This window comes from Falco peregrinus, chromosome 7 (genome assembly GCF_023634155.1).
Source record: "Falco peregrinus isolate bFalPer1 chromosome 7, bFalPer1.pri, whole genome shotgun sequence".
NCBI lineage: Eukaryota > Metazoa > Chordata > Aves > Falconiformes > Falconidae > Falco > Falco peregrinus.
The window spans coordinates 10,180,206-10,197,531 of record NC_073727.1 but is presented as its reverse complement, the minus strand read 5'-3'; the positions used below and the strand labels follow the sequence as shown (position 1 = coordinate 10,197,531).

The 17,326-nt window shown below is 39.5% G+C and overlaps 1 protein-coding gene across 1 annotated transcript in view; it reads left to right on the top strand.

Moving 5' to 3' along the window:
* KCNK1 (potassium two pore domain channel subfamily K member 1) overlaps positions 1 to 17,326 on the top strand; it is a 35,510-nt gene that overhangs the window by 3,758 nt on the left and 14,426 nt on the right. The gene's annotated exons all lie outside the window — the stretch shown is intronic.

The window sequence follows — 17,326 nt, the reverse complement described above, 5'->3', positions numbered from 1 at the left end:
TATAGCAGTGACTGGCAGCAGGTTTCTCTTCTAACAACTTTATTCCTCCCTGTGCAACTTAAGCAGTCATGCAGAGTGCCATATGAGCAGTGTGCAAGAGGAAGTAATTTGGTCATTAATCATTGACAACATAGCACTAAGAATATACGATCATGTGCATTTAAATAGCATCTGTCTTGGAAACTCTCTGTAATTACGACCTTATGCACATCTATGGTCATCACTTGTCTCAGTGCTAGATATTATGAATGATCTTGCTGAAGCAGTTGTTTCTGGCCGGCTTTGTTGTAGGACCATCTGTACGCATACATGTTTTATTTCTCACAATAAAAGTGAAGTAATGCTTTGCGCTTACCCTCCCGGGTAGTGTGTTTTCACTGTTCTTGGCATGCTGTTAAGCTCTAAGATCTTATCCCATATTGGTACAATATGGGAATACTGCACTGCATGAATTGTAGGCAGAATGGAGTAAAGAAAGAAATTGGTATTGACTGTTGCAAGATACAGAGAGTAAAGTGGCTTCTGTTTGTTGATGGAAAACGGGGAAGGAAAGGAAATTTAGGAACTTAAGGCCTGTATTTTTACATCTGTTTTTGGAAAGCATCTTTGCAGTGTAAGGATATCCCACAGTATTTTATGCAAAAGGACCATAAATCTTACTCTGGGGGTCCAGCTTTGAGTAATTTTACCTGTCACAAACATGACTGTAGATTTCATTTAAAATTTGAATACCAGAGGGATGCTGAGAAAGAGCTGCTTTGGATCCTTCTCTGCTGTGATAGGGTTGGTGAGATACACATTACAAGGAAGCTAGGATAGCCTTGTCCTCACGTAGGGATTTGCAGAGGAAGGGTGAGGAGAAGTTGTATGTATATTCCATGATGGCAATGCACGTTTTTCATATTTTGGTTAAGATCGGGCTGGACTCTCATCTGAGCCACAGGAGTCAAGACAGTGACAGAAGGTAGGAGAGGGCTGTTGGTATTCAACCGCTCCTGAAGGCTGCAATATGGCTGTCTGCAAGGTTGTTAGTGCATATCAGCATCTTCTCCAGAATTTATCCTGTGCCAGTTTCAGTGCTGGCACTGAGGATGGCCGTCTTACACTGCATTGCAAGGAATGCCACCCAGGGTCCATGATGTACTGAACTCACGTTTCCGCTTGCATATATGCATATAACATTTGATGTTCTCTGTTAGGTCTGATTCTCATAAGCATTGCTACTGATGACTTGCAAGAGAAACAGAACTATACCTTTATTTAGGAAAGGTGACAGGCTGGGAGATTGTGCTGGGGCCAGTGGATATACTGCAAAAGAAGGTACAGTATGTATGAAGAGACCAGGGAGAGAGAAACCTCAGTCTCCATTTTCTCCATGTTCTTCTGTCAAAAAGTGGCCTTCCTTGCTTTCTTCCCTCTCAGGGGAACAGATGCCACATCCAGTGCATATTTAGTGTCCGTTACAGTTCTTAAGAAATCCTTGGAAGATTAGGGAATGCCATGAAAACACAGTGATGTCTTTGTAATGCTCCATCGTAAGATTCCTATGCTCATACAGTAGAGTCCTCGGGTGGGAGAGGCTACTTGGGTCTTTCATACCTTGTGGAAGAATGTGACTTTAACTTAATTAGAAAGAGGGTAGTTCACAGAGGCTTTAGGGAAAGCAGAATTTTTTGTCCCATACTTGAATTCAATGTAAAAATGCGTATTTTATCTTGCTGGCATCAGGACATGTGGCCTGTGTCCCTGAGGATGCCTGTATTAGCTCGTTAGTATACACCAAATAAATACATTTTATAATTCATACCAAATGTATGCCTAGAGACCTGTCATAAGATTCCCTGTTGCCTCTTGTATGAAAATGTACAAACTTTGTGATGGTTTTACACTCGGATCTGTCTCACTAGTAGTCACCTCTGACTCCAGCAGAAAACTGAAGCTTCATTGTCCTACTGCTCTGACTGGAGCACTCGGCCCATTTAAATACGTGTGATGAATTGCAGCTATTCACCAGGGTGGGGATGCCAAACTTTGAGAAGGAACTCGTTTCTCTTTTAAGAGTTGTTTGTTGCCTAGCAACGACATCTACAGGAAAAGGTAATTTGCTGGGGATGATCTGGGAGACAAAGCGAGACTGTGTGGTGCTCTGCAACAGAGACCACTCTGGAGTGCTTCTAAGGGAAGCAAAGGAACTGAAGAGGTAGGTTGAGAGAGCCGCCAGAGGAGAGGGATTGCTTTCAATAGGCCAGCTGTCTGGGCACAGATTTAGGATGTGAGAAACCACATTCTTTGCCTTCCTTTGCCTGGAGGGATTTGAAGCCTCACCCCAGCAGAGTGGTTGAATGCTGCAGGGTGTTCTGGTAGTCATAGTTACTTTCCCTGAGGTTGTCCCCTTCCTGATAGATCAGTAGACTCTCCTGTAACCACGTGTCTCGCCTCTCAGATTAAGTGGTATAAACACAAAGCGAAAGAGTCATTCTGTCTGCTTTCCTCTCAGGGAAAGTTCTTGTATTTTATACATCATTGAGCAGCTCCAGACTTGCTGCTGTCATATTCTAGTCTGGTCCCAGGGTTAAGATGCTGTCTCCTGGGATGTGGGAGGTTTCAGTTGAGTTCTGATTAATGCCATTCTCAGGACAAGGACTTGAACTAAGATTTTCTAGCTGTCTTTAGGAACAAGAGACAAAAAGAACACCAACTAGGGAAGCTGTAAGAGGATGTGAGATCAAAATTTATAGACTAATACTGGGAAAGTAGATTGGGTGCTTCTGGTTTCCCTGTCTCACAACACAAAAACATGGGAACATTCAACAAAATTTTAAAAAATAATAAAATTTAAAAGAATTTGCAAGAAAAGAAGGGTCTTAAGTTAAAAAAGCAAACAAACCACCAGCCCCCCCCCCCCCAAATAAAACACAAAACCAAATCCTAAGCAAACCCACCAAAAACCCCACAGGCCAAAACCCTCTTGTGTGAATATCTCTAAAATACCTGTATTTGTCAAAATTATTAATGATAAACTTCTTACAAAGTGTATTAGACTCTGGGCTTCAGGACACAAGCCACTCTTCTGTTACCAGAGATGACAGTCACAGCCAACAGACGGTCACATTATCTCTTGTGTGTCCAGGACAAAGGGACAAAGTTCTTGTTTTCTCTACTGAAGTAGGCGGTAGTGGAGGGGAAATACGGGTCTGTCCTCTCTTGTCTTCCAGGCAGGGTGACAGTTCCTGGTTTCTCATGAGAGTACAGCAATCAGCTGTGCCAAACTCCTGCTTGTACTTGCTGAAACACAGGGTGGCAAGAGTAGCTCTAATCCAATGTTTATGCTTTACAGGCCAATGAGTAGTAAAACCCATCTCCTGGCAGAAATCTGAGAAGCCATGGAGCTGCATGACTGTATTATTGTTTGGAGAAGTGCTGGCTGCAGATGGATATAATCTCTCTCTTACAAGCTCTGTCCTGTCTTCTGTGTCCTGCTATTCCACCTGCCTTGCTAAATTCCGTGATGAGGAGCCAGCCCAGCACTCTCCACAGGTGAAGGACTGCAATTTCTGCCTCTGTAGTCCTTTCATGTCAGGTCTAGGGTCATTCCTCCTCTGCAGAAATAATAAGAATAAAAAAACCAAACCATAAAACAAGTCCATTGAACTTAGTATGATACACAGAGTGTAACGGGTCAGGACTGGGTTACTGGTGTTCTGCCCCAGGCTTATTAATTGACTCATTTTTTTGTAAATGTTTCCTTTGCTATTTCTCTGGTTTTACCTAATTTAGCCATCTTAAAATTGTTTGCCGGTTTTCATAGACAGATTACATGGCCTCCTGTTGCTCTATTATTATTTCTAATTATTACTCTGGCTTTATTTTGTTCTGTGATATTTACATCTTTATTGAAAGGAAGAGCTTAATCTCCTCCAAAATTGCCTTCCATTAAAAAGTTTCTATTTGTAATCCTTTTGCAAAGCTGGATTTTTTTTTTTTACCTTTCTACAGACATCTCCAAATCAAATTCTAAGCTAAAGTTATGTACACTTTCAGAGCAAGACTTCTAAAATTTAACAATAAAATCCTGCAGTTCCTTACTGTTGCAGAGTAAGGCATTCACATAGAAGTGAAAATAATTTAAAATAAGTCTTCTCAAATCTGTAGTTTCTTCTGTTTTTATTTGTTGGCTGGGTTTTGTTCTTTATTTGTTTCACTTTGGCCCACTGCATCATCATTTTAATAATCATGGGGGTTTTTGATAGAAGAACATCATAATCTATGGAGAAATGTCTACTTTAGCCACTGCCCCAGGTTAATTATGAAGTAGGCCACAAGCTGCTAAACCATATGAAGACCAGGATATTTCCTGGTACGTGCAGAAGTGAAATTTTAGCAATTTACCTATGAGTTTTGATGCCTTCAGGATTAAAGAATAGCAATAAAAAGTTTCTCAGGAATTGGCTACTTGAATTCTTACTGTCTTTCTGTATCTGACTTCAGCTGCTTAAAAGTTATGACATTTGTATAAAATTCAGCTGAAGTCCTAGAGTAGTTATTGTTGGTGACCCAGAAGACTGTAGGAGAAATGTCTTGATTTGCTTTTTCCCTTAAGAGCTTCGCTGAAACCTTGAAGAGATTGTGTTTCTTATGAGGACAAAAGAGTGATGTGGTCCTGGTTAAGACCAGGACTGAGAGGAATGAATGGAGCAAAGCTTTTCGAGATGCTGTGCTTCAGAAAAGTGTCATAGTGGGTTTTGCAAGAACATATGGATTTTTCTCTCCCCTGGAAAGAAAAAGGTACACATTCATCTCTGAAAACAGAGTATGAAAACTTCCTTGTTGGAAAAGCACACATGAATCTAAGTGGTACACCAGCTGTCACCAGACCCCAAACTTTTACTAACTGATGCTTCCTAGGTATTACCATAATCTGTACTCTACACTGAGTCTGTGCCAGTAGCTTAAGCAGCTTCAGAAGGTATCACAGCATCTTTGAGGAACTGAGGGAATGCAGATGTGGTAGCAAGGAGATCACTTAGGCTTGGTGACAGCTGAGGGAGGAGGTGGGGCTGGGAAACAGGTTTTGCCAGCGGAACAAGCCAGCTGAGTAGTCTTCTGAGTACAGCTCTGCTTGTGTGAGAGAAAGTGAGGCTGTGCCCTCTGACAAAATTCCATACTATTTAGCAGTAGAAACTTCAACAGCAGTTTTCCATCTTTCTCCTGAAAACCTTGAGTTCAGACTGTTATGCTACCAGGGAGTAGAGGCTTTCTGCATCTTTTTACTGTCCTCTACTACAAAGAAAAAACTTCTGGAGTAACCAGAACTTCTATACAGAATGTCTTCAAGCATAATTTAATACCGTTGCAAATGCAGCTTTTGAGAGAACTGGTACCATAAGAACGGGGTTTTCTCATCTCTTTTGCTCCTCGTGCATTTCGTGTCCCACACGCTGTGAATGTATTTTCTGAAGACTTTAAAAATAACTCCAGAAGCTAAACTGAAAAGGTTAAAATGTAACTATGAAGTTCATCCTACATGTGATACCTGAGTACCACCTTCTGTGTCTTTCAATTATTTAAAGAATTTTTAAATCGAATCTGCTAAATAACCTTAAATTCTTTAACAGTAGCTACTTCACAAATGGTTTCTAAGAGTAGATATACAAGTTGGCTTGAGAAGGGGAAAGGGGGAACCAACCAGGATTCGATACTGAATTGGTAGGGTTAACACATACATTGTACCATTATTACATATTTTATATATATATAAGCAGAAGCTTAATTCTAATGATAGGTGAATTTAGCTTCAAAATTCTGCCTTTCACAAAAGAAAAAGCAGACAGCACTTAGATTTTTGGGGACTTGGTTTCTTTGTACTGACTATATGATATTGCTAGTACTATGCCAAAGCGACTGTAAAAGGAATCCTTTTCCCAACTTGACTGAAAATATTTTATTTAGAGGTTAAATATTCTTCATTCAGTGTTTACAGTAAAGACACTGCATTTAGTTGATATGACTATATGCCGTTAAAATAGTAAATAAGTTACACATTTGTTTCAATGTGTTCCCTGTAATGCTGGTAAAAGCTGTGTACCAGGCTTTTCATATAGAAGTACACAAACATGTGGTCTGTTGGGTGAAAGAAAAATAGTCTGCCCTACAGAAAATTATACAACTACAAAACCTGCTGGGAATTCTGCCATGAGTGCGCATCTGCTTTGGCATCCTCTTTTCTGTAGTTAAGTGCCTAAAGGCAACACATGAGTGTCCTGAAGCTAAGCTGAACACAGAATTGCAGGGAGAAGGTCTCCTGCATCAAGGAAAAAAAAAAAAAGAGACAGCCAGCTCAACAAGGATTGTAAAACTGACTATAATTTCAGAAAGTTTTTCTTCATTTTTGTTGCGTGTAATGGTTAAATACATACTAAAACTACATTATTTCAAAATGTGAGATTTCTCAGCATTAAGAGGCAAAAGTAAATGCTTCAGAAGATCTCAAATGATGGCAGCACTGGTTGGAATGGACCTTAAGCATGTTTTTATTTTAAAGCTTGTACTGAAATGTCTCTAGCATGACACTTGGCCTTTTACTTTGTTATCTTAAACCTACCTGCTACACTGAACACATACTTTGCTTGGTTGAGCTTGTAAAATGTGATTGGCAGGCTTAGACATTGCAACATGGAGCGTTAGTGCCAGTGTCCAGAGACAAGCCAGAATAGGTATCCTCCTTTGTCTATAATACAGTTTGAAAAGGGGTGGGTTACTTCAGAGTCACTAAATGCAGAGGCAGGGCAAAGATTCTGATTTCACCTCCTCCGCAATAGGTTGGGATCATATATACATGGCTTTAAAGAAAGCTGTAGTGAAAAAAAAATCCCAAAACCCTTGTCTTCAGAAAGTAGCAAGGTGTTCAGCGGTCTGCTAAAAAATCAAGTAGCTTGAATGTTTAACTCTTGGGGAGTTCATTGTACAATCCTATACATCTCACTTAATGAAAGGGGGAAAAGAGCTCTAAAATTTGCTTGTTATATTTAAGATCAATGTGAGAAGGCCATGAAATCACTGTATATTATTTAAGCAGCTATTTACTCAACTGTGTGCTGTACAAGAATGGCATAGACCTTTCCCTTTGAAGCCTACAGCCTAAAGTAAATGAGAAAACTCTAAAGCAAACCAGGGAACTTGCATCTCTTGTAGAGTTTTGGAAGCTGTAGGTGGTATGATTTACTAATGGGCAATTAAATTTTAAACACTTCACATCATGACTTGTGACTTATTTTCATGGCTGTATTTTTATTTAGCATTGGAATGCTGACTCAGCAGTATAGCAAAAATTAGTAAGGCTCAAAGACATATTGTGGTGTTTCTGTTTGAAAGTCCTAGCTACTATAAACTATGAGTGATGCACAGAAATGAATGTAAAACACTGTAAATCATTTGAATGGTTAATAGCAATGAAGCTCTCTTATTTGAGGGCAGGAGATTGTTTAATTTACCTGTGTGCATTTGCACATCTGTTGAGAAGTCCTGGCCCCCAACGTAGCTTCTGGTGCACTGCTGCAGCTCCAGGTGGGCAAGCAAAGAACCGTGAATGCTACGTGATGTTGCGTTGCATGAATCAACAATTCATGTTGGTAAGAAAAGAGTAAATCTTTTCTAAGGGCAAACTCCTGCCTTAGTTAATTATTGGAGTTGTTATGCATTTACGTCCTGCCTATCTATAGTGCAAAGAAAAATCTTTTATCTTTCAGTCATATCTTCTAGTGCAGCTATTTGTATAAAGTGAAGCCAGCTTAATGTTCAGCTTATACTGTCTGGGGGTAATTGCCACCTGACAGAATTTTGTATGCTGCTTCAAGGAAAATGTCATCGACACTTGAAGTTATTACTAGCCATGAATCTCAAACAAACAAAAGATAGAAACTCTCTCAACATCTCAAACAGAAGTTTGAGTTCCAGATTTTAGCTTGGCATTGCATCATTTCCTTAGATGCCATGAGGGAGATGGCGATAATCTTTCACATTTGTGAACCACCCTTTATCCGTAGATCTTGAAGCATGCGCGTAGCAGGAACTGCTGTACTAATTAGAGCACTTTTATTATATTCTGTATCTTGTGAAATTAAAGTGATATTTCTGTATGTATTTCACAAAAGGATGAACTAAGAAAAGGGGGGAAAACAGCTGTGAAAGATCGTGTAAGAGCCATTAGTATGGTCAAGAATAGGAGCCTGTGAATTTTGTCTTGCAGTTCTCTGTTCCTGCTGCTAAGCAGTGTTCCCATATGGTATGCTGATTTCCCATCCTGTGGATGCACTTCACCGTTTTCTTGTATTGGATATCCTTTTTTTTTTGCTTTAGTAATATTTTTTTCTGCTCAGTAATCTTAGAGGAAATTGCAGTACTTGAATAGGGGCTTACAGAAGCCTTACCGAAGTGTGCAGTACACATTTCTGTATCTTTCCTTCAGTGGAGACTCCAGAAATATTGCCACTCCCTTCTAGGAAATTGTTTGGTTGTGTACAGGAGTTAATACAGCCCACATAACTTGCCAAATGTGTGAATAGCCTTTGTGGGAAGGCAGCAGTGTTAGCTCTGTTTTAGCATGCTGGTTGTCTGTCCTTATGCCTAGTAAAATGTTTGCTTACAGTGGTTTAAAACAAAATGGGCTGAGCCCATAGAGAAAAGTATCTTCTTTCTTAGCAATAACTCTGGGATTAGGTTAGGCATTTCATGTAACAACTTGGTGAAAGAGTGGAAAGAATCAAAAATGCACAGCCAAATTAACAACAGATGTAAGAAGGGAGCTGGCAACCTAAGAACATGTTTCTTGTAATGACAATGTATCTGACAGTCATCTGACAGTCGCTGCCTGGCCCTTGTAAAGTAACATTATTTCAAGCAGTATTAAAATGACAGCAAAACTGAACGAACTTAACAGGATTCCTCATTGTTAATACAGATGCCACCACTGAAATATTTCTGTCTGGTACACCTTAGGTACATGCATCTCGAGGGGGACTTTTATCTTTTCCCCCTGGGGTAACTAGTGTTCTGTGATAAATTGCATCATTTTTGAAACTAGTAAGGAAGTAATGCAGTCAAACCGGTGTGTTTAGTTACTGTAACTAGTTTACAAATTCTGATCGTTGACAATTACAAGAAACTGGATGTGTTCATAGGGCCAGACACTTGCAAAGAAATTCCTCCCTTGAAAAGATGAGTTAAGTATTAATTTACACATTGCTGCCCAGGCTCTTCAATACTAGGCCTTAATTTTGGAATTACCAACAATTTTGCAATCCCCCTCCCTTTGTATTGAGGTCTGAGAGATGCCACTTGACAGGGTCCCACTTTCCTTAGAAGCACAGGTTGCATCAATCCAGCCCTTCACATGCTGGCCATGGTTTGAAAATGCAAGCACTGGCAAGAGGGTGCTTACCATGCGAAGCCTTGCTATGATTCAGTCTTCAGCCTGGATAGTTGTTTAGCATTTCTGATGTGTGTGCTGCCTTAATGTAATGAGAATTAAGGAAATGGGACTCAGAGTCATTGGTCAGTGTTGACTGACATGGTGGGTCCAGGATTGTGATGGGGCAGATGGAGCATTTTTGGTAAATTGTCTTACTGATTTATGTTTCCTGTTTCATTATATACAGGGCTATCTTATTCTGTCCCTGTGAGGTTAGAATGATCTGTTTTCACTAGGAAAATCATCCTATGGTGTAAGAATTTCCAGAAACATCAAATATCCCACCCAGAGACATTTCTCTAACAAACTGAAGAGAGGTTCACTGGTTAAAAATAAATTGCCATTAATCTAAGCAGACAGCAAAGCGTTTGAAAACCACACAGTATTTAAGTGACTCTGTGTGTATCTTTACACTGCTGGCTAAATGTCTTGTATCTGTAGCTTGCCTTTCTAAATGTTACGTCACTGTTTCTGAATAACTTATTCTAGGTAAGCAAAACCATCTACATTTCATCCTCTTATGAACATCAATAGTATGTGCAACTACAATGCTGGTTTTTTCCCTCTATTTATTGGTAGGACATACAGTTGTGACTATCCTGATTCCAGTGTAACTACTCAAATTTATGGTTCCCACAATTAGTGTTTGCTGTGCAAGATGTCCTAAACATGTGAATGATTTGATAGGACTAGTGTATCTATAAAATTTGCTTATGGTTCAGTAAGCTAGTTCTCACAATAGCTGAAATATTTCCCCATTGGGCCTTGCAAATTAATGTTCTATTTTGAGCATGAAACGGTATATTCAACTAGGTTATATTCAGATGGCAAAGTACTACCAAGCGTCATATTTAGGACTGTGATTTAGAGTTTTAGAATAAGCCATCTGATCTGAAAAAGTATCTCACTTTGGCCCTTATTTAAATATTGTTTTTTAATTTCTCTTAATTATTATTTAACAATAACTTGAAAGTTAGAAATGAATATTTCAGATGCAATATGCAGCATGTAAAAGTGGAGACTAAAGCACCCTGATCTGTGAGGTTTTGTTAGTTGTTTTAGTGATATTTTTTTTTTTTGCTATTTGTGTTGAATTGATTTGCTTCTCTTTTGCTTTATGTGCTGTTGAATCCTTCATATTTCTGAGAAATAGCTATTAAAACAGAAGACAGAAATAAGATTTATATTTATGCAAATGTATTATGTCTGGTTGATTTACGTATGAAAACTGAAATATCTTGCAAAGATAGGTAAGGACTATGTGTCTTCCTCTGCCAAACAAGGGAGCTGATGATAGTAATTTCCCTGAGTTCCACATGTTAAATCAATAACAGGATTAGAAGCATAAATTCCTATTCCCCTGCTGTATCTAGTAGATAACACTTTCTTCCATGTGAGGTTGCATTTTAATGCAAAGATGCTGCTTACAGATTTGATTTTTAACTCCACAGCATGAAATGGCCTAATTTTTTAATGTTGTGTGATAATTCCTTACTACCCACAATACAAGTTTCATTCAGTGCTTTCATGTTCTGTTTTTTCTGATGGTGCAATAAAGCAATTTTTGTTTCAGAAGTGAAGGTGGGAAGCATACTAATTTGCAGCTGGTTGTTCCTTTTTATTCCCGGATGGTAGAAAGAACAACTGTGGCTCGTTTCAGTGAAAGAAATGATAAACCTAGCAAGATGAGATAGGTATTCTTCACTAATTGGATATGTGATTAAACACTGCAGTTAATGCCACTGCAACACATTCAAAGCTCCTGACGCATCCCAGGGTGCGTTTGGGATGGTAACAGGTGCCAAATTATCAATTTTTAGAAACCTCTTCCCAGTGAACTGCACCAGGCTTCAAGCGGAGTACCATACTGCACAGGTGCAGGGCTCAGCAGCTGCAGCTGGCACATCCCTGTGGTACACCATGCATAAACAAGGTCTTTCAAGTGGTGGAAGGCTGAAGTAATTGATAGAATTTTAAAACCTGTTACAGGAAAACTGGAGGGGATGGGGAAAGGGAAAGTTGCAGTATGAAATGAAACCATGGTTCCAGACCTTTTCTGGAAAGAAGCAGCTACATTTTCTGCCAGTCTGTTCAGAAAGTGTGTATCCTCTCAGCTTCACTGCCAGTTAGATGCTAAATGTGTCTTAGCTGCTAAAATGAGTTTTTCTGTAGGTGCAGGCTGCCATATCTAAAGACAAAATATGGAAGTATTCCTGTTGTGTAAGACATACCAACTTTATGCTGTAGTCAAGGTGAGAGTCTCATCAGGCTTTTTACAAAATTACTGTGAGAAATGAGAAGATCGCTATCATGGGCAAGCTGCTGGCTAAATCTAGTTGATAATGTTGTTTTCTCTTCTGTGGTGTCTCTGCCAAAACATTGTCCATTTTAAGATTATTTTTTTCCTACTTTGAATATTTCTCCTATGAAGAGCTGCAGAAAGACTTTTACCCCTTTCAGTACCATGAAGTTGGTGTTGAAGTTCTTATAGAAAAAAATTTAATGAACTTGTTTCTTTGATTGTGTGTTAATCTTGGTGATTTAAAAAATCATAATTGTGGAAATGCTGCTGCACACATGTTGCCAAACGGAACAGGGCAAAAACACTTAACAAAAGACCAGCACAAAACCTTGTCTTGTTTTCTAACATTTCTGCGGGCTACAAGTAAAGCTTTCCTAATAAAGCTCATTTGTATTTCTTATTTATCAAATTTAAGTTTCTCAGGTTTAGAGTTTGTTCTATCGGGAAGCATTCATAATAAAGTAGTTTGTTGGTGGCGCCCCTACTTCGATACAGATTTTTGACCATCTGTTGCCTAGCGGGCAAGTAAACCAATAAAGGAATAATTGGAATTTTCCTGGCTGAATTCTCAGAGGAGCCCTCGGGAAGTCTCACCTTGCTATTGGCCTGTTGGTTGGGTTCTATTCAGCAGACTTTTTGTAATTTTATTTTTTTTTGTTCCTTCATTGAGAAATGACTCTGAGATAACAGGGAAAAGAACTGTTGAAACAAGATACAGGTTTCTTTACTTATGCTAAATCTTTGCTAGAGGCAGATCTAAAGATGTGATGTTCATGTTTTGGATAAATATTTCTAGAAATGTGCTGTTATTGAGAGGTCTGTGGGGGGAAAAATGTCCCCAACACCAGATGGATCCTGGTTTTATTGCAGTTTAACCCTTAGAGGGTCTTAAATCCAGGGTAACACTAAAAGGAACCAATTTCTAGTATAAAGACTAATGTTTAAAAAAAAAAATATGTGCTGTTAACTTTAAGAAAGCAACAAAACAAACCCGAACAGCAAACCCAGAAATGCTTGTATATCTCTTGGCTATCATCTGTGATAGAAGTAAAGCCTGAATGCTTTGCCACAGAGGTTTAGCAGACCTCTGTCTGCTGAAGGCACTCATATTTAGTCTTTGCTGTTGCCTTCAGCACTGTGTGGAGCACATGGAGGGCACAAAGTCTTCAATGGCATGTCACTTCAAAAAAACATGACTGAAGTTGCCAGGGCTTTGTGGGAGCAGAGGTCCAGCCCACACAAACCTCACGTCGGGCTGAACATTTAGCACGTAAGGAGTTTGTCAGCGAACAGTTTGATAGGAGCTGTGTGGCTTACAGCTAAGGTATGAAAAACCTGCTCTTGCAGGGTAAGTGAGAAAAGCTTTGCCGGCTGGGTGTCTGGAGAACGCAAGCTCCTCCTGCAGAGAGCATGTCCTTTCCAAAGGCATGTATACTAGCCCTGGAATGGAGACTGTTCCTCACCTGGAGTCCTGCCACCCTTGTCTCACATATAGTAGGTCCCTCTTTGGTAGTGAGCAATGTGTGCTTTGATGTAGACTTGTTGCTGGAAGGATCTAACAGTTCCCTTGGTTTGATAATGTCTGCTTTACTCATACATAATGAATCTAGGCAGGATTAGCAATATCCAGTGTCAAGCAGTGGCATGAAAGGATGCTATCGTTTTCCACTTAAAGTTATTATCTTTTGAGTTGTGTTTCTGTATGATGCTCTTGTTGAGAAGAGATAGTATTGCACCAAACACTTGCTAGTAATTACCTCCGATGCGGGAGGGACATACTAATTTCTATACTTACTCTTTGGTTCCTGTGCAGTAGATTCCATCTACTGTAGTGCTGCTCTACTACAACACATCCTTCTACCCTGCAGTATCTATACGGAGCACTTCCTTATAACCTCCACCATATGGATTTTAACTGCTGGTATGGGAATGACTTCGTCATTAGCATCACTGCTAAACAGTTGTAATGTTTTTCACTTCATTAAACAGTAACTACGGGCAACTCCTGTGTAGAATGGCAGTCCCTGTAAATGGTCAGAATGTTAGTGTTTGCTAGCCATCCAGTATGTCCCATTAGACTGTAGTCTTTGCATCTGGCATGCATTGCCTTGCGTGGTGGTGTGAGCAAGACACGGATTAACTTTCTGATGAAAGGAAGCACAGAATATCTGGGTCAGAATCAGAAAGTATTAGCATTTGTTTGGTTTGGCCCAGAGTTATATTGTTTCCCTTCAGTTCATGGAGTATCCTGGTATGTTCTCAGGTGACCTGTGGTTCCGGTAGACTCACAGACTATTAATGCTGTCATCGTTCATCTTATTAAGTTGAGGTATTTAAAAGACATGTAGATGTGGCACTTAGGGACATGGTTTATTGGTGGGCTTGGCAGTGCTAGGATAATGGTTGGGCTTGATGATCCTAAAGGTCTTTTCCAACCTGTATGATTCTATGATGGCAATTCAGAAACTATAAGTGAAAGTCTCTCCTACAGAAAATCTGGAGCCTGTTGGAGAAGTGGAAACACTTCAGGCATGGGGAACTGTGCTTTTAAGGCACCCTGGCACAGCCCTGCTGAACATGAGTGCAGGAGTTGATGCTAGAGAAGAACTATTAGCTTCAATTTGAAACTGAAGACAGCTGAAGTCTGCCAGATTTCTCGGCCCTGCCGTAGTGTCTTGGTTCAGATCAAGTGCACTGCTGAAACAAATCTCCAGATCATTCCCACTTTTAGTTGACACTTGTGGAGCAGTTCTGGAGTGTGCAGCCTGGAGTTCTTTTCAATTGAGCAACCTGAAACAGGCGCTCTTGGAGAGCAGTGACACACACCTCTGCTATTGCTGGGCATCTAGTCTTTACAAATGGAGCAGAGGAAATCTGAAGTAAACCCTGGCTTCCCTAAATATGATGATGAATTTAGGTCCATGCTACAAAATATTCCACTCTATGGATACTCATTTACTGTGCTTTAATACTAATGTAAACAAGGTGGCTAAGCAAGTCTTTTTTTTTTTTTTTTTTTCCTCCCCATTTATTTTTTCAGTTGCTATACCTTACATTCCGATAGTCAAAATAATTGTTCTAGGCAGGAATTGGCACATACTTGAGCCTTTAAGTAATATGATCAAATGTTGCCTTTTTTGCTTTTTTCATTACATTCAGATGAGATTTTTAGAATAAGGTCTCAGCTCCTGTTGCAACCAAACTGTTTTCATGTTTTAAAGGACTAGTTTTGCTGACAAGCCTAATGAAACAAAAATATTTTCTTCATTGTGACATTTTGTAATTTCCCCTACTGTCTCTGTGGGACATGAAGAGTATCAAAAATGATCATGTTTTTTTATATGGAAAATTACCATCTATAAATATATAATTTCCAGGGGTCCCCTTGCACCGACTGCATCTTTTCTCTTGCTTATTGAAATGACAACAGGGTACTTGTTCTGCGTTATGTTTTGTCACTTGAATTTGGTTGAAAAATATTTTCACATGCATTTTTATATTGGTGTTTGTGGATCATGAGAGCAGCTAACTCACAGGTGGAGCAGAGGAAAGTTACATTTCATCAGTCTTCAAGAATGTGGGTTTTTTCCTAGTTTGAAAAGACATGTCTATATTTTAATCTCTGCATGAGAGAAAATATTTATAATAATTCATATGAAAGTATGTCAGAATTTTAAGAAAGAAATAAAAGGTTGTTTGTGCTTTACTGTCATTTGCCCTGAATATTTAAGGTGACAACAGTTCTTCCTGCTGCGTAATTGGTGCAGAAGGAAAATGGAATTGGAAAGATGTGCCCAGGCCACAACATCAATATTCCCACCTTCTATATCTCATGTGAACAGCAACCTTAATAGATTTCTCCTTGAACTGACAGCTCTCCAGCACCAGCAGCGAGATTGGAACAAAGACAACAACCATCTTAACACATTTCCTAGCTGGAAAGAGAAAGGATATTCCTTGGAGATCATAGAAATGGGTTAATGGTAGACTTGAATGACGTAAGGATTTCCGTGCCATAATTTTGGATTTATAAAATGTTTTTTGGAACTTGGGAGTTCCCAGGTCTGCTAAGCTGTAGAAGGGGACAGCATATATCGCTGGAGAAAATCGTAAGTGCACTTGTAATAGCAAAAAAGATACAGGAGTTCTTGTTATAAACAAATGGTACTGTAATTTTTCAATAGTTAAGAAAATAAATAGGTACACAACATATGGTTTTATTCTGGTTCTGATTGTTAAACTCCTCTCAAAAGACCTAATGAACTTTCAATTTTCCTTGCACAATTAATGGCTGAAGAAGAGCCAACAACGTGCCCAGGTGACAAAGAGGGCTAATGGTATCTTGGGCTGCAATTAGAAGTGTAGCTAGCAGGTCAAGGGAGGTGATCCTTCCCATCCACTTAGCACTGGTGAGGCCACACCTGGAGTGCTGGGTCCAGTTCTGAGCTCCCCAGTACAGAAAAGATATGGAGCTACTGGAGAGGGTCTAGCAAAGGGCCACTAAGATGATGAAGGGACTGGAGCATCTCTCCTGTGAGGAGCGGGACGGTTCAGCCTGGAGAAGAGAGGGCTCAGCGGGGAGCTCATCAATGTGTATAAATACTGGAAAGGGCAGGTTAAGTACTGGTGGTGCATGGATGCTGTTGTGCTGCACACTGCCCAGTATCATCTCATTCTTTTTCACCTTTCCATTTGTGTTCACTGGCTGCCTTATATTTTATACTGAAGCTGTTACATTTTGAGGGCAAGGAAATATTTTATTCTGTTTTGTTAGCACAATAAGTATGCAGTAACTGAAAAGAATATAAACAGGAGTAATATTTATTGTGGGATATATGAAATACTTTCATATGAGTTTAGTTTTAAATACTTACGCAGTAAGTTCTAAATGCTTATTACCTTGATTTTAAAAGAATATATACACAAGTTATTTCTTAAATACCGAATTTTTATTTTTTAGGAGTAATTATTTATTTTATTTCTGTAGAAGTGACTTTACTGCCAGAGTGCCACCCTGTGCATAGGTCCAGGTCAACAAGAGCTTTTGCTGTCTCTTCATGTGGGACTCCCAGAAAAGGCGTGGAGTTTGGGTTTGGCTTATTGCAGGAAAGGGGATGACTTTTCGGAGGGCTAACAGCATACTCAGTAGGAAATTGGAATCATTACTCCCTCTGCTCCTGGTGTGAGGCATTTGGTTGTTTTCTTTATTTATTATTTTTATTTATTTTTAATTAACAGTTGCCATGCTTTCTGAATGCAGATGTCTTGCATGTCGATTTGTAGCTATATCCACTGGCACACCAGTTATTTAGGCTGACCCAGATCATGTTAGTGTGAACAGGAATTAACCATCTGTGTTTTGCCAGCACTGGTAAAAATCCTTGAGCAGTTTAAACAATACCAAATATAAGACCATAAAACAAGCTGTTTATATCAATGTATGCACAGAAATAGTATCCCTTGTCCTGATAAATTTCCCCCTGTTTCATTCATCAGCATCCCCTTTTTCCAGCATCTGGGGGTGCCACTTCTAGGTTGGTTTCTTTGGGCAGGTGAAT